We start from the raw sequence: 18,617 nt of genomic DNA on the forward strand, positions 1-18,617 counted from the left end.
ACTATCTTGCACCTTAAGTACCACTAATCCTGTAATGAACATTATATTTATGACCCAATCATAAACTAACTCCCTCCCAGGCTAGTGAGAGGATGAACCCCTATTAGTAGTTGTATTATGGTTGCAATTAGGAAGGAAAAAATTTATGCAATCTTAAAAAGTATTGGTTCCGTTTAATAATCATTTGGTTTTTGGTTTCCATCCCTACATTTGTTTTCTTATCTACTTTATTTTCTATGTTTTCAAAAACCATTCCAAAATTTGAAAACTAAAAAAAGTAGTTTTTAAAAACTTATTGTTTTTAGAATTTGGCTAAGAACTCAACTCTTGTACTCAAGAAAGATGCAAACCATGGTAAGAAAATATGAGGAAATAGCTTAACTTCCAAAAACCAGACAAAAAATGAAATGGTTACCAAACGAGACCAAAGTTTTTGCATGGAGAAGATAAGCTTCCTAGGATTTTGTAGTGTCTAAACAAGGAATGGAAGTTGAGAGTGAGAAGGTTAAAGCAATTAGGGGCTACTCTACACCTAAGAATGCTGGTTAAATTAGGATTTCTCGTGAGAGAGTTCTTGTGAAGTGTTTGAACTTGGAGTAAGGGACCAATTCTCCTTATCTCTTGGTATTCAAACAAAAAGTAATACAAATCCAGTCATTTCCTTTGGATTGAAATCAAAATTGACTTGAGTTTTTAATGTTTGAAGATTTGGGTTTTGTTAGAGTATTTAATATTGTGTAATAGCATTTTACACTATGTTATTTAGTTTAGCTCCCCCTCTCATTGTAGTAGGTTGGAATCCTAATATGAAAATCTTCATTTTATCTTTTTCTATTTCTCTTTGTTTTTCTCTATTTTTATCAATGGTGAAAAGTCTTATCATGTCTCTCTAAAAGTTTTCATGCTATCAGAGTCTTATCTGTGTGTTTTTCATGGATATTCTTTTTCAACCTCTGATCATGTCATATAGATGGTCGTCGTGGCTATGCTATCGCTGATCATTGATAGCCTTTAACATGGCTAGGGACACAATTTCTAGGGCTTGATGATGATGTAGATGAGGAAGTTGTCATGAGATATATGTGAGCATCATACTAGAAATGATGGGTGGAAGTCTATTTTCTGACAAATCAAGTCAATTTGTGCACCTGATGTTCCTGCTATTATTAGCCATTCTCTATGAAGCAAGGCGATATTCTTGGGGTGGAGCGTGTTTGACATGACTATATAGATAGTTGTGTAAAGCAAAAAAACATGATGTTCGTGAAATCGTTGGGTCTCCGATACTTCTACAAATATGGGTTTGGGAACAGTTTCCAACAATGGTTCCACAGCTCCAATATGTCAATGATCATCAATTAGCTGAACAAGCCTATGATTCTCGATATGTTAATTTAATTTAACCAATATTTTTTATATGACTGATATAATTAATATAAAATCTAAAATATTAATTTAATAATATAGGTGGAGAGACCAATTTTGTGTAACTAGGTCAACTACACATGTAGTGAGTTAGTATAGATACATGTTTGATCTGCTTCAACTTGATCAGGTATCACACCCCCTCTTAGATTACCCTCTTAACTTGAGAAAGGATGTGAAGGCAGCAGATGCCAACCCTCTATGACACCTCCTGTCCAACTTGAACTTGTAACCTGTTTCCTCGCACCTGTTTAACCTGTTAGACAATTTATAATTATAATATTCTATCAACATTTCCTCAGATATAGTCTTGTGGGCCATCCATACTCATTAACATTATACAACACAGCCACAACGTACTTAAGTTTGCTTCAAACAGAAATCACATTTAAGTACATTTACCAATACAAACTTAGGGTTCTACCTTTCCATTTATATGTACATGAGTTATCAGGTCCAAACAAAGCATGATAACCACCTAAGCAACTTTTAGTCTATCAGGATCTAAAAACTTGTGGCAAACTGGCCGTTGTTGTTGGGTTTTATGTCCTAAAACTCGTGGTATGTAAATAATGGAGCTTATTCTGAAAATTCAATAAAGGTGTTATTGAATAGATCTATTACTTGAATAAAAATCCAATAAACATAAAAGTCCCTTGACTATTGGATGAGTACTTGAACTTTATGTGGAGACATAAATGTGGATCAGGTTCGAGTAAATAGTCAAAATGATCTATAGTACATGGATAAGATTGGGTACCTTATTCTGGTAATATTATTGGATACGGCTTGCTCTGTAGTTGTTACAAAGAGTTGTAAAGTACTACAAACGAAGTGATCCTAATTCGTTCATGTTGGACATGAGGAGTGGGGATGTCCTTGTGCAAAAGAGTTTGTACAAGATCGGACCACGAAATGAGTCACTCTTACTTTATAACGCTGTTTATTGTTTAAGACTGACTATTTCAAAGTGATGACCTAGGTAACTTGACCTTAATCCTTAGCTAACTATGAACTCCTGTTTATCTAGGATTGCCCTTAGATTTGCATAAGTAAGGGTTGGCTCAACAGCGCCGACCCAATATGACTGTTATTTCAGGGGTGAGACTGGATAGATAGCTGGGGACATAGGGTGCAAGAGGGAATTCACTCATACCCGCTTTAGAAATAGTAGAAAGGTTGTTCCCTTAAGTGCTGATTCTGGGGCTTGAACAAGGGATCCCGCCCTCTCATTTGGCATGAGAAGGACTCGGTTTGTGATTGGATCACAAAAAAATTGTTCATTAGGTGATCAGTGGGAACTTAAGGAAACAAGAGATAATTTTGAGGGTAAAACAGAGATTTGACCCAGCTGTTATACAAAACAACCTGTGAAGGTTAACTTACTAATCATGGTTATATCGAGTGGACATAATATATCTACAGTGAGGGGGAGTTCAACTATGGACTTTAGTGGAGTGACCCATTAGTTAACGAAGGAGGTTAGATCGGTCTAATGAGTTTAGCCGATTAATCTCAGATCGTTGGAAGCCCATGATCTGTAGGTCTCATGAGGTCCCCCTACTAGCTCGGAAATGGAAAGCTCTAGAGTAACGTGATAAGTTAATTTGAAATGTTTCAAAATTAAAATCAAATGGAATGGAGAAAATATATTTAAAATATATGAAGATGAATTTGTGTAAAAATTAATATAATATTAAGATATTAAATTAATTAGAATTATTTAAATTATTTATTAATTTTATTAGAAAATTAATTTTTGAAATTAATTTTGTAAAATTAATAAATTTTGATTTTAGAAATAAAATATTATTTTAAAATCAAAATGGATTTTTGGAAATTGAAAATTACACAAAACATGAAAATGGGTTTTTCAATTCATCTTCAACTAGCTTACTTGAACCCACCTTCTCCTTTGCTCTACTCCAAGCATGAGCTGTATCCATGCAACACATCTCTTTGTATGATAGTCTGCAATATATTGAAGAGATTGAAGTGAAGAAAGGCATGAGAACCGACTGAATTTTTGCTGAAAAATTTGGATGAAGAAGGTGTTCTTCAATGGGTTTTTATTCAGTGAGTTTTCTCCATATTTTCTTTGATTTCAGCTTATTTTGAGTCTCACAACTCAATCTAGAGTATCAAGAGGATAGCAGGGAAGATCTTATAGTGGTCTACACAAGGATTCGGAGGATTTTGCAGTTGGAAATGGAGATTTCGTTGGTTCGGCCAAGGTTCGTTTATGAAACTCATTAAACTCTGTTTTTAGCATGTTTCTTTTCAACCAAAATTAATGAATTAGAATGCTTATGGATCCTGATTTCTTCCGCTGCGTGCTGGTGTAGATCCAACAGTCGTAAGTTAGGCCCCGGAAAATCAACCACTACCTGGAAAGTAAAATATTTGAAAAGAGTGAGATTTTGAATTGCCCAATGAGTGACTAATTCGCAAAACTTGTTTACATAAATAAGAGTATATATATATTGGATAAAAACACAAACTTCAAACACATAAACATACTTTCTTATTTCAGGGTTAGGAAAACAGGTTCAGCTGAATTATAGATACTAGCACTTAAACATTTCATCTTATAGAAAATCCTAAAATATATTACATAATACTTTCATACCTTATTTGTACTCTTTTGCCTTAGTTGAGGAATAACCTCTTTTGCTCATTCACTCAACGTCAATGGCCTTAGCTGATGTAGAGAAGTCTCAATACAATCAATGTTGGTAATAACCAACCTTAGCTACTGTAGAGTGATCTCGATACAAACAACATCGATAATGATCATACGTGCACGTGCATATGTCCCAAAGACTAATGTAAACATAAACATAATAGATGTCTTGGATACCTTCATCTCCTTCAGTATCAGGGTACCAGGATACCTTCATACTTTAGTATCGGGTTCAAACTTAGAATACTTAAAACATGCTTTGTACTAACATTCATAGCATTTGAAATCTTAATCATTCCCTAAGATACTTTGCATTAAAATAGGAAAATACATGGAAATTCATTGAACGTGGGGAACACTTTATCAAATCTGTTGTGCCGTACTTAAAACATTAAATATGTTTCATAGTGTTCACCTTTTTAGAAATTAAACATGCTTTGAAAACATTGGGTACATGGTTACTAACACAAAATGCATACTTTGAAGGAACTCTTATCAAAGAGGACCTATGAGCGGAAGCAAGATCGTTCCAAATTTATTGTGACATTCACAAAACATATAACAAGTTATGCATCTATTCACAAATTACGACATGCTTTTAACAATTAAACAACAAAGGACAAGAAACTTACCTTTGAAGAACTTTTCTTCCCTTGATCTCTAGCTCTCGTCAATATCGGTAAATCTCACTGTCGTTGTGATCGCCAAGCCAATCGTCCACTAAATTTCGCTGTCGCTCACCACCAAACGGTCTTCTACACAAACAGGTAGCAAGGAGGGCACCACAACTCAGTAACCTCGGTATTCTTGGAGTGAGAATCCAGAAGGTATGAGCTCTATTGGATTTGGTAGAGGGGAGGAGGAAACCACGATCGTTTACAATGACCAAGCATGTGGGAGAGATTTAGAGTCTATTGTATAGACGAATGCTTGATCATTTAAAAAAAGGTGCACGATCATTTAGGTAATCGAGGCTGGTCGTTTAAATGATCGTTTAGGAAATCTCACTCTCACGCGCGATCGTTTAGGAAAAGCTATATGATCGTTTAGGTCAACTGCGTGTGTACACAATCGTTTAGGAAAACTTGAGCTATCGTGTATGCTCCTCTGTTAGCTAGACGATGGGCAGTGTACAAATCGTGAAGCGATTATCCGATCTTATGTAAAAATGAAAAATATTTGAATTTTATCCTTCAATTATGAAAATGTGAATGCAACTCCCATTTTACATACAGTTTACTGAGAAAAACCACCAACAATTATCTCAATAATTGTTTAATTATAATAAATATAATATAGCATATTATATTTATAACTTATAGTTTTAATGTCACATCATATGCAACATATAAACCATAGTCATTTTCTCTTCCACTAGATATAAATCATATTTATATCATTTTTCTCCAATAAATGTATCTCATACATCATGTCAACTATATCATATATAATTGACCAGTTTAATCATATCATATATAATCCAAGTCACTCTTATCAATTTGAACACTTCAAACTAACCCAAAAACTGATTCTTAACTTGAATCCATTGAGCTACCAAGGGGACTTTATGGACATGTGACTTGAAGCTCCAACGGTACGTGAATAGCTGATTAAACTCTTTAGCCACGAGATCCACCATCCGTTAACTGCCAGACACTTCACTAAAGACCGACAGCTGCACTTTTCTCAGCACAGATATATTTCTGTGTCCATTGGATATAATCAGTCAACAGTACGATAACTCTTCACAGATGCTCGTAAATACAGTTGGGCCAATTTACCGTTTTTTCCCTGTAGTTACATCTTACTCCTTAAGTACCATTGATCCCTCTAATGAACAATACATCATGATCCTACTAGGAGTGGACACCTCTTGGGTCATGAGAAGGTGTGCGGCGCCACATTGTTAAGCCCCGAAATTAGCCCTTAAGGAATCAATTTGTCTACTTACCCTACTTCGGGGAAGGAGTGAATTCCATCTTATGTAGCTGAGTTCCTAGCTCCCAAATCGGAAGAATCCCCAAAGTGGTAGGTTTGAGTCGGCAATCAGGCCACTCACACCTATGTAAATCAAAGGACCGCCTTCAAAGGAAGAAGTTCCCAACTCACTTAGGATTAAAGTCATGTTACCTATGGTCATCCTAGTGAAGTCAAGTCTCTGTCATGAATGGCGTTCTATAACGAGACTATAACACTTCGTGGTCTGGTCTTATACAAACTCCTTTGTATAGGACACCCCCGCTCGCATGTCTCCACATGAATGATCAAGATCAGACCATTTGTAACAAGTCACAACACTTGTAACTATTCTACAAAGCGGGCCACATTCGTAGTGTCACCAGGATAAGGTTTTCGTCCTATATCCATATACTACAGACCATTTTGGTTATCACTTAAGGCATAATCCACTTATATGTCTCCACATACATGTTTAAATTACAACGATAACCAGGGATCTTAGTTTATTGGTTTGTGGTAAAGCAATTAAAACATCCCATATTTCATAGGCAAAGTGAAGAAAATATCATATATTATTACATCACAAGCGTTTGTTCAATACAGTTTTTACAAACTACAGGACCCAACGAGAGTTTAGGACATCTACCCCAACATACTTTGCCTTGTATAAAAAACTATACTTTAGGAATGGACCATGCATCCAACACGTATTTCCTTATGTTAAAGCATGCATTGGAAATCACTTATGGAGAATATACTTTAAATAAACATTCAACTAATACATGCGTTGAAATCATATTAGGAATTCACTTATAAAACTAGTCACTCACTGTCTTTGCTAGCCTCCAAGGGGTGATAGGCTTGTCCTATCTTTGTTTGGCCTGCTACATAAGTAAACACCCTTGGTTAATGACATTGGCTCCCTTTAGAGCTTACTACTTAAAGTAACTTATACTCTTAGGCCTCTTAGTTCCTTAACTTCATTTATCTTTTGTTCTCCCTTTTGAGTCCATACTTTCATATTAAGAATTAACATCCTTTAGGAACCTCTTAAATAACTTACCAACGCTAGGTCACCCAAAGCCAACGTAATGTCCAACACTTAGTCACTTAAGCACTTAACTCGGCTGGATGGGTGCAAGGCACGTGCACATTGACACTCAGGTAGGCACTAGGACGCGCTCATTTCATATGTGTTAGGCACTAGGTGTGCGCTACACTTTGCATGGTCGCCTGGCGATGGGCGCTACTCTTTGCTACACGGCCTCACCTCGTTTGACTCCTTGCCTCGGTTAGCTGCTTGCTTGCTCAACAGTTGCAGCTGCCTACTTGTTCATCGACAACAATTTCCTTATTTCACTTTTAGATCATATAACTTAAAATCTAGGCATCAAAACACAAATTTCCTGTTAAGAACTTCTTCCTTAACCTCCTAACTTTCTGACCTTAAATCTAAAGCTTCCAATTCTTCTTGGTGAGCTTGAATTCCTTCAATCTATCCAACTTCCTCAAGTAATCAAGAACTCTAGAAGCACTCTTCAAATTCCTCAAGATTTTGGCATCAATTTGTGAGAAACTCTTCTTGGCAGCCTCAGATATCCTCCTTCATCGGTTGAACTTCAAGTTGGCTGTAGTTGTCTTCATTACCTTAAGAAAATTTGGAAAAACTAATTCCATTTCCTTCAACTCTTATTTATACTAAGTCTTGCATGACCAACTAGATTAATTGGGTGACACCTAGGCCACTAACTCGTGATTAATGCTTTTAATGTTACCACTTAGCCTACCAATCGACCAGATTAAGGTAAGCTTCCCCATCTCTTCAATGCATAGGCCTTGCTCTTGATGCCAATTCCCTCTCGGCCATCAAACACTAAATAGCCTTCCATCAGTACCTTGTCTTAGGCGCTTCTTCCTCAGCACCTTGTCTTGGGCACTTGGTAGCATACCTGTTTGCCTACCTTAGCCTATTTAACTTCTAAAGAGGCCAACACGTACTTCATGCTAAGCTGTCTGATAATGGAAATGCCTTTAAGCAGCCTATACTTAACCATTAACCTTTATGCCTTGCAGCCAACACCTGGCCATTTTCTTACTCACCAAGTCCTTTGCCTTTGACTCTTCAACACATAGATGGTAAACTCCATAAGTCTTCAAAATATTTACTAAATATTGGAACTATTCAAATCCACCTGAGAGCTTTTGTTTCCACACTTAGAATATTTTTCTTCTCTTAACTCAAATTACTCATTTTCAAGGCTTTAACACTTAAGAATTTCTTTTCCTTTTCAACTTATTCATTAACAAAAACTCATAACGAATCATGCTAACTAGTTAAAAAGCTTAAAATATTATACATCATAATAGTTCTCAAACATAAATACTTAGGAGGACAAGTTCTAGGGTTTACAATTTACCTTTCATCGAAATTTAAATTAAGGATCCTTACTTGAGAATATATGGATATTTGCTTCTTATTTGCTCTTCTACCCCATGATTCCTCCATAACACCTTTACTAATGGAATAGTCTTGTTTCTCAACTTCTGTTCTTTTCTATCCAGAATCTATACTGGATCCTCACATGATAAATTTTCTTTTAATTGCATTAGTTGTACCTGTAAAATGTGTGAGGGATCTAGTACATACTTCCTTAATATAAATACATAAAAAACATTATGTATCTTAGATAGTTCTGACGATAGTTCTAGTCTATAAGCTGCTGGTTTGACCCATTCTACTATCTCATATGTTCCTATATACCTTGGGCTTAACTTACCCTTCTTGCCAAAATGTAACACTCCCTTCCACGGTGACTTGAGAAAAAATCTCGAATTCTAATTCTCTTCTTCTCTTATCCACATAGCTTTTTTGTTGGTCACGAGTTACTTTCAAATTTTCCCTGATCAACTTCACATTCTCTGAGGTAGTTTGAACTAACTCTGAGCTTATTAGCTTTCTTTCACCTACTTCATTCCAATAGACTGGAGTTTTGCATTGTCTCCTATATAATGCCTCATATGAAGCCATTCCAATACTGGAATGATAACTGTTATTATAGGCAAACTCCATTAATGACAAGTGTGTATCCCAACTACCTTTGAATTGTAATACAAGCTCTCAACTCGTCTTCCAGAGTCTGTATGGTTCTCTCTGACTGTCCATTCGTCTAAGGATGAAATGTTGTACTAAGGTGTAGCTTCGTATCAAGAGCCTTTTGTAAACTAGCCTAAATTTTCGAAGTAAACCTCGGGTCCCTGTCTGATATAACTGATACTAGAGCTCCATATTGGCTCACTATCCTTCAAAATACAGCTTAACGAACTTGTCAAGTGTAAAAGTTACCTTGACTGACAAGAACTTGGCTGTTTTTGTAAGCTTATCAACAAGTACCCATATACCATCATATCCACTCAGAGTCCTGGGTAATCCAAACAAGAAATTTATAGTAACCTGCTTCCATTTCCACTTAGGTAGTGGAAGTGGGTTAAGTAATCCTACCGATCTTTGGCGCATATGTCTACGTACTCTTTGTAAGCTTGTCAAGGTTTAATCTACTAACAGATCAAACATATGTCTACGTACTCTTCTATATCACATTTCATTCTAGGCCACTAATACAACTACTTCAAGGTTCTGTCCATCTTAATACTATCTAGATGCATGACATAAGCTGAAATATGAGCCTCTTCTATGATACGATTCTTCAAAGTCGTATTGTTAGGCACAAACAATTGATTTTTCTTCAGTAAAGCTCCATCTAATCTTAGCACATAATCCGTCCTTTGGTTCTTACTTACTTCTTTAGCCAGCTTCTTAAGACTTGGATCTCTTGGTTGTCCCTAGATAATGTCATTCACCAAAGTCGGTTTTACCTGGAAATGAGCCAGTAAGCTTTCTAACCTCCTGATTGTTAAAACAACATTTTCATTCCTCAATTCTTGTAACAATACTCCTCTGACTGTATTAAATATGGCCTTAAGATGACTAGACTTTCAACTCAGTGCATCAGCTTCCATGTTAGCTTTTCCTGGGTGATACGCAATAGTACAATCATAGTCTTAAAGTAACTTCAGCCACCTCCGTTGCCTTATATTTAACTTCTTCTACTCAAAGATATACTTTAAGCTCTTATGGTTAATAAAAATATGACAACTCTCACCGAATAGGTAATGCCTCAAGATCTTTAGTGCTAACGGCTGCTAGTTCCAAATTATGTGTTGGGTAATTACATTTATGGTTCTTTAATTTCCTTGAAGCATAAGCCACTACCTTTCCTTCCTACATCAGAATACAACCCAAACCTTGCCCGAAAGCATCATAATATATCTCAAACTCTTTCCCTGTAACTGGAAGAGTTAAGATAGGTGCTGATACTAGTATCTTCTTCAACTCTTGGAAGCTTCTCTGACACTACTCAAACCACTCAAAATTAACACTGTTCTTGTTTAAACTTGTCAGTGGAAGGGCTATTTTTTGAAAAACCCTCTACAAACTGCAAGTAGAAACCTGCTAAACCAAGGAAACTACGAACTTCTATCACTAAAGTGGGTTGTTCCCACTTAACTACAACCTCGATCTTCTGAGGGTCTACACTAACACCTGCAACTGATAGTACATGCCTTAAGAACACTACTTGGTCAAGTCAAAATTCGCATTTACTGAATTTAACATACAACTGCTTATCACGTAGGGTTTGCAACACGGTCCTCAAATGTTCTGCATGCTTCTCTTTATTTTCTGAATAGACCAGGATGCCATTTATGAAAAATATCACAAATTGGTCCAGGTATGGATGGAATACCCTATTCATCAAGTCCATAAACACTATTGATGCATTGGTTAAGCCGAATGGCATAATTAAAAAGTCATAATGCCCATGCCTAGTTCTGAAAGCTGTCTTAGGAATATTTGATTCCTTAACCTTCAATTGATGATATCCTGGCCTTAAATCGATTTTAGAAAACACCGTTGCACCCTTCAAATGATGGAATAGATAAACTATACGAGGTAAAGGATACTTATTACGTAGAGTTACCTTGTTTAGTTGCTTGCAATCAATGCACAACCTGAGGGTACCATCTTTCTTTTTCACAAATAATATTAGTGCTCCCAAAGAGGACACACTCGGTCGAATGTAGCTTTTGTTTACTAGTTCCTCTAACTCAGTCTTTAATTCTTCCAACTCAGCAGATGCCATTCTAAAGGGGGCCTGAGAAATAGGCTCTGTTATTGGAATCAAGTCAGTTGTAAACTCCACCTCCCTGTCAGGTGGTAATCTTGATAATTCTTTCGGAAACACATCAATAAACTTCGGTACTACTGAAACATCCTCCGATTTCAACTTTTTTACATGCAACTCAGTTACATGAGCCAAGTATGTTGTACATCATTTGCATAGTAGCTTCCTGGCCTGACTTTCTTAACACTACCTCTTTCTTATAATAGTTTACAGATGCATGGTATCTGGATAGGAAATCCATTCCTAGGATGACATCAAATTCTAATAGCTCTAAAGGAATTAAGTCATTTAGCATGCTTAGCCCTTCAATCACAATCTCATAGTTTCTATAAAATTCACTAACTATTAGAACATCACCAATCAGAACATAAATAAATAACTCATCAGACATACGTTCTAGCATCTTATCAATAGTTAGAGCAAACATGCTAGAGGTAAATGAATGAGCAACTCTTGGATCTAGTAATACATGTGTAAGCTAACTACAAAATATAGTACTAGTAACATATGGTGCCTTTTTGGCCTCTTGCTGGGTCATGGCGTATACCTTCCCTTGTTTTCAAGGTCGTCCTATGACACTTTTTGGTTTGGCACTATTGGTGCCCTCACCTTTTACTTTTTTTGTTCTATGCTGGTTTACTGTTTACAACACTGCTTTCTACTTTACCTGAGTCTCCTCAATCAAATGAGGGCATTCTTTCTACCCTATCCACACTGATAGTAGGCATTCACTCCACTGTAACACTGCCCCCAGTGGTTTTTACCACAATTGCTACACAATGGATTTCTGGCTGAACTGGCAATAGACTCACCTGTCCCCCTGAAACATGATCCTCCAGCCGAAATAGCGGGTTGGCTACCCCTTCTCTGGCTTTGTCTCTGCTGACCTCCAGATGTACAGCCTTGGAAGTAGATTACCCTCCAAAATGGGGCTTAAAGTTCCTCTTACCTGAAACACCTGGAGTAAATCTTCGTCGATCACCTCTATCTGACTGGTCACGAAAGCTGTCAAACCCTCTCCCAGTTTACCCTTTGAAACCGAAGAGTATATGACGACAGTAGTTACCGACCTAGGTGCCGACACTTACTGCCTAACTTAAGTGAACCTGCTTAACCTTGAATATGCAACGACTTGGTACAAACAAATCCATGGAATTAAACAGTTCAAGTCTTAATCATAATTCTAAAACAAACAAACATATGTCTAATGAAAATAAGATGACCAAAATAACATGTGTCCCAAAATAGAATAAGTTTCACAAGTCCCTGACTTCTTTCCAAAAGTGTGCACATCAAAATAAGTTTAACCTAAGCTTCTTCCTAAGGTCACCAAACTTTGGGTGGAAAACTGCAGTGGATTCAACCGCGAGGGAATTGATCACTACCTGGAAAAGAGAAAACATTTGAAAACTGTGAGCTGGTTGCCCAGTGAGTGACACATATTCTTCTCAAACCTTTCATATGCTTTAATGTAAAATAAATAACATGCTAAAAAAATAACCTCAAGCAACTTGCATAGTATCATACATTAATCATAGCGTTATAATCAATCATGCTAGCAAACCTTAGTTGAGAATGAACATTCATAGCTCAAGCTCCTAACATCCATTCAAGGCCGTAAGACCCATACTTCGGTCCCTTAATGAAGACTGTGGCCAGGAGACCCATACTTCGTTCTCTCATAAAGAACTACCTATGTGCACATGGAGTATACTAAGTACCGTCAACACCTTAGGTACTTCCTCGGATACCTTCTATACCTTTGGTACCCAGTACATTAGAAACATAACATTCATGGGAAGCTCTAGCATCGTTATCAGTTACATGAATGCTTCACAATTAATAACATGTAGTTGCATTTCTTTTCATGCATTCTTAACATATGCTAGGATTAACAAAACTCATTTAAAACAAAAACATAACTCTAGTTGCTTGGAAACCTTGAACAGTAGCATGAAATTCATTTGAACCGCATGCCCCTTTTGTGGACATATTTGAAAACATTTAGTCACTCACAAATCCTTGGGCTTGGTTCTTCCTAAGTTTTATAGGCCTCTCCAATGGACGTAGTTCCTATACATAAAAGAATAAGAGTTTAATTGTTACTTGGCCTCCCTTTTGAGACTACTCTTTTAACTAAGCTCATACTTAGCAATGGATTGTCCAATCGTCCACATTTTCCAGATTCACTTCTAACGTAAATAACTTGAAAACTAGAACCCATTTCATAAAAGTTCCTTCTCCAAACAAATTCATAATTTCGTTACCAATGTTGCCTCAAAGTTTCAGCATGAAACTCATTGTGGTTTAACCTGGGCTCTCAAATCTTTCCTGACAGTCCTAACTGTAACTTCCTGTTTCAGTAAAGATTCTAGGGTTACTTCCCAAAATACATATAACTCGAATCATAGACCTTTTCTTTCCAAGGTTCCTTCTACAAACTTACTTGAAAGGGTGTTCACGAGAATACCTTAAAGTTTTAGCTAAAAAATTAAAGCAGTTCAGTCTAGATCTATGTTTCTTCATTGAGTGCCTAGAAATGCCCGAAAATGAACCTTCAGCACTTCGTTCCTTCTCTGGCCTTTTTTCTGATGAGATCTCCCTTTCAAAGCTCGATTTCAGCAACTAGACTCGAAGAGATTTCCAATGGTTCCAAGTTCGCGTTGTTTGCTCAAGTAAAACATCCAAAACGAGCCCTTGAAGTTCTCTTCCTTTTTATATTACTGTCCAACCCTTCACCTGAAATCTCTTTAAGCCATCTCACCTATTAATGAAGATCAAGGGTTGATATTAAGCCATCTGTCCAACTAACTAAAAAAGGAGTCTAAAATTGAGCGTTTAAATCTGGGTGGTTCGAGCAACTCGTTTCTCGCTGAGGAAACTTGATGGGGAGATGTCCTTACTTGACAGACAATTCTAGGACTTTCTATCAAATACTCAATGGGAGGACTTGCTACTCGATAGGGAACTTGACGCTGAGAGCTTGCTCAAAATGCGCCCTTACTTGACGCTCAAACTTAACACGCAAGCCTTTCTCATTCACCCCCGACACTTGTCTCCTTCCTCGCTTACATATACTTGACACTTGGCAGCATCTACTCGATGCTCGACCCTTCTCGATCACGTATACTCGATGCTCGCCTCCTTCCTCACTCACTTATACTCGATGCTCGCCTGACGTTTACTCGATGTTCAAGCATCCTTCAATATGACCAACACTTAGCCAAAATTTCCCTTGTCAAGCCAGGATGGTGTGAACGAGACCTAAGCTTCCTTACTTAACCATTTTATCTGGTTTCAAACTCATCTTTTACTTCGAAATGTACAAATCCAAACTAACTTAGATACTTAACCATTTTCTCCAGTTTCAAACTCATCTTTCGCTTAACTTAACAGTAAACATCGTTAAAAAGGGAAAAGTAAGGTGCGGGTCTTACAGAAGCCACTTCTGACTGCTTCCCTGTCCTATCCTTCATCTCTTATGCTTTTCTTGACCCTCATCGCTGTCTCCACTAACTGTGAGAAGTCTGTCCAATTGGCAGTAGTGGTCACAAGAATACGAATCTCATTCCATAACCCATTCTCGAATCTCTTGCACCTGGTCTCCTCCTCAATAATGATAGTGGATGCATACCTTGATAATTTGGCTGCTCGTACTCTGCCATAATCATTGAGCTCTAAACTAGCCCGAAGAACTCATTCCTCTTGCCATCATGAAAGGAACTAGGGTAGTACTTGTGCTGGAAAAATCTCGTGAACTCTTCCCGGCTCATCAATTTGAACTTCCTCTCTTGGAATCTAGAAGTCTCCACCAATCTTTTGCCCTTTTCTGGAGTAGAAACATAGCTAACTCAACCTCACGGTCGTTAGGACAAAAGCACTTTTCTATCAGATTTAGCCATACTTTGGCATTTGTCGGGTCTGTTGTTCCCTTGAAGGTAGTGGCACCTAGTTCTTTCATTCTCTCTATGTCGTACTTTTTCTCAGGGTCTGTTTGTACAAAACTACACTAGCTACTGATTCTAGGTTATTATTTTAGAAACCCTATCTTCCATGTTAGGATCAACCCTTTTTTTAAGGTTACTAGACCCTCCCTCTGACACGACATCCTGTATCAGGGGACCAGAATACCTTCATCTACTTTAGTATCGGGTTCAAACTTAGAGTACTTAAAACATGCTTTGTACTAACTTTCATAGCATTTGAAATCTTAAACATTCGCTAAGATACTTAGCATTAAAATAGGCAAATACATGGAAATTCATTAAATGTGGGGAATACTTTATCAAATCAGTTGTGCCCTACTTAAAATATTGAATATGTTTCATAATGTTCACCTTTTTAGAAATTAGACATGCTTTGAATTGAGCACATGGTTACTAACATAGAATGCATACTTTACCTCGTATAAAAAACTATGCTTTAGGAATGGACCATGCGTCCAATATATATTTCCATATTAATGCGTGCGTTGGAATTCACTTATGGAAAACATATTTTAAATGAACATTCAACAAATACATGCGTTGAAATCATATTAGGAATTCACTTATAAAACTAGTCACTCATTGTCTTTTGCTAGCCTCCAAGGGGTGATAGGCTTGTCCTATCTTCGTTTGGCCTGCTACATAAATAAACACCCTTGGTTTATAACATTGGCTCCCTTTAGAGCTTACTACTTAAACTAACTTATAATTTTAGGCCTCTTAGTTCCTTAACTTTATTTATCTTCTATTCTCCCTTTTGAGTCCATACTTTCATAATAAGAATTAACATCCTTTAGGAACCTCTTAAATAACTTACCAACGTTTGGTCACCCAAGGCCAATGCAATGCCCAACACTTAGTCATTTAAGCACTTTACTTGGTTGGATGGGTGCAAGGTATGCACGTACTGACACTTAGGAAGGCACTAGGATGCACTTACTTCATATACGTTAGGCGCTAGGTGTGCAGTACAATCTGCAGGATCGCCTGGTGATGGGCGCTACTTTTTGTCGCACAACCTTATCTCGCAGGCACTCAAGCCGATGCCTACTCACACTTGCCTGACTCCCTGCCTCAATCAACTGCTTGCTTGCTCAATGGTTGCAGCTGCCTGCTTGCTCAACGGTTGCAACTACCTACTTATTAATCGACATTAATTTCCAGATTTCACTTTTAGATCCTATAACCTAAAATCCAGACATCAAAATACAAAATTTCCTTCTAAGAATTTCTTCCTTAACCTCTTAAATTCCCTACCTCAAATTTTGAGCTTCCAATTCTTCTTGCTAAGCTCAAATTCCTTTAATCTATCTAGCTTCCTTGGGTAATCAAGAAATCTGGAAACACTCTTTAAATTCCTCAAGATTTTGGCATCAATTTGTGGGACATTCTTCTTGGCAACCTCAGATCTCCTCTTTCACTGATTGAACTTCAATTTGGCTGCATTCCTCTTTCTTAGCTCAAGACAATTTGGCAAAACTAATTCCATTTCCTTCAATTCTTATTTATACTAAGTCTTGCATGACCAACTAGCTTAGTCAGGTGACATCTAGGTCACTAACTCGTGATTAATGCTTCTAATGCTGTCACTTAGCCCACCAACTGACCAGATTAAACTAAGCTTCCTCATCTCTTCAACACATAGGCCTTGCTCTTGACGCCAACTCCTTCTTGGCCATCATACACTCAATAGCCTTCCACTAACGCCTTTATTTAGGCACTTCTCCCTGAGCACCTTTCCTTGGGCGCTCGACAACATGCCTGTCTGCCTACTTTAGCCTATCTAACCTCCAATGAGGCTAACGCTTACTTCATGCTAAGCTGCCCGCCAACACCAACGCCTTTAAGCAGCCTGCATTTAACCATTAACCTCTATACCTTACGGCCAATACCTGGCCATCTCCTTACTCACCAAGTCCCTTGCCTTTAACTTTTCAACACATAGCTGGAAAACTCCATAAGTCTTCAAAATATTTACTAAGTATAGAACTATTCAAGACCATCTGAGACTTCTGTTTGCACACTTAGAACATATTTCTTCTCTTAACTCAATTTACTCATTTTCAAGGCTTCAACAATTAAGATTTTTTTTTCCTTTTTAGCTTACTTATTAACTAAAATCATAACAAATCATGCTAACTAGTCAACCAGCTTCAAACATTATACATCATAATAGTTCTCAAATATAAATATTTAAAAGGACAAGTTCTAGGGTTTACATTAGTTATGTGAATACTGAACCTAATTGAATTTTTTATACATATATTTTTTTATGTATTTGTCTTTAATATTTTTAATATAATATGTCATGTTTCAGATTACTTGGGAGTCTTACAAAGCTGTCATGGACACTTTACCCAATTTCTATACAAATGACCAAGACATATGGAAGACGATAAGTCTACTCATATGTTTTCACATTGGTGAAGGGCATCTTCATGACAGGATGAACAAACAGTTTAGTTTCCAAGAGGATGTCCCTACTGCATGACATTGACCTGAGAATTGCAGATTGGTCTGAAAAGGTTGTACATCTGGTAGTGCGGCGACACTATCATAGACGGTTTATTGTAATTGGGGTTTCAATTGGGACATTTGATAGGGATGCAACTCAAGATTATATCCATTGGTATAATAATATTATGAGGCGCTACATTATTTGTCTGAGAGTAGCTGTGGGTCATCTGGTACGTAATTAAATATTGTCTAATTATTTTTAATTTGAGTTTATTTTAAATATTAACTAATTGTTTTATAATTCATAGAGATCGAGCAACAGTAGCCTTCGTGATATTGCAGATGATCTAAACTAGTTCCTTATTATATGTAGTAATAATGAGAGTTACATGGAGAAGATACACTATATGTACGATATACCTATTGCAGCTTCACTAGTTGCTAGGCATATGGGATGTGCTCGAGTAGAAGAAGATGAGTTTGATGAGGTTGTTCACAATGTGGAAGAATTGCCTCCTATGACGCAAACGCAGAGCCACACTGATTATGCTAGTCTGATGATGATCATGCTAGCCTTTGACTTAGAATATTATGATTCAGAGGTCAGTCCATTGTCTTCATACATGGATGGACAATGGGCGCAGTTGTGAGGAGCATAACAAATATTTATACTATGAAGCGCCTGCAGAGGTACCAGAACCACCATAGGGTCAAGAGGAACTAGAGCAACCTAGAGATCAAAATCAACGATGACAACAAGATCAAAATCGACGATGCCTTCCTTGTAGGACACATTGATTATTTATTATTGTTATTATTTTTAAATGAATGAAAAACATTAAATTGTTGCATTGATATGAACATTTT

This window comes from Benincasa hispida, chromosome 5, assembly GCF_009727055.1.
Source record: "Benincasa hispida cultivar B227 chromosome 5, ASM972705v1, whole genome shotgun sequence".
Taxonomy (NCBI): domain Eukaryota; kingdom Viridiplantae; phylum Streptophyta; class Magnoliopsida; order Cucurbitales; family Cucurbitaceae; genus Benincasa; species Benincasa hispida.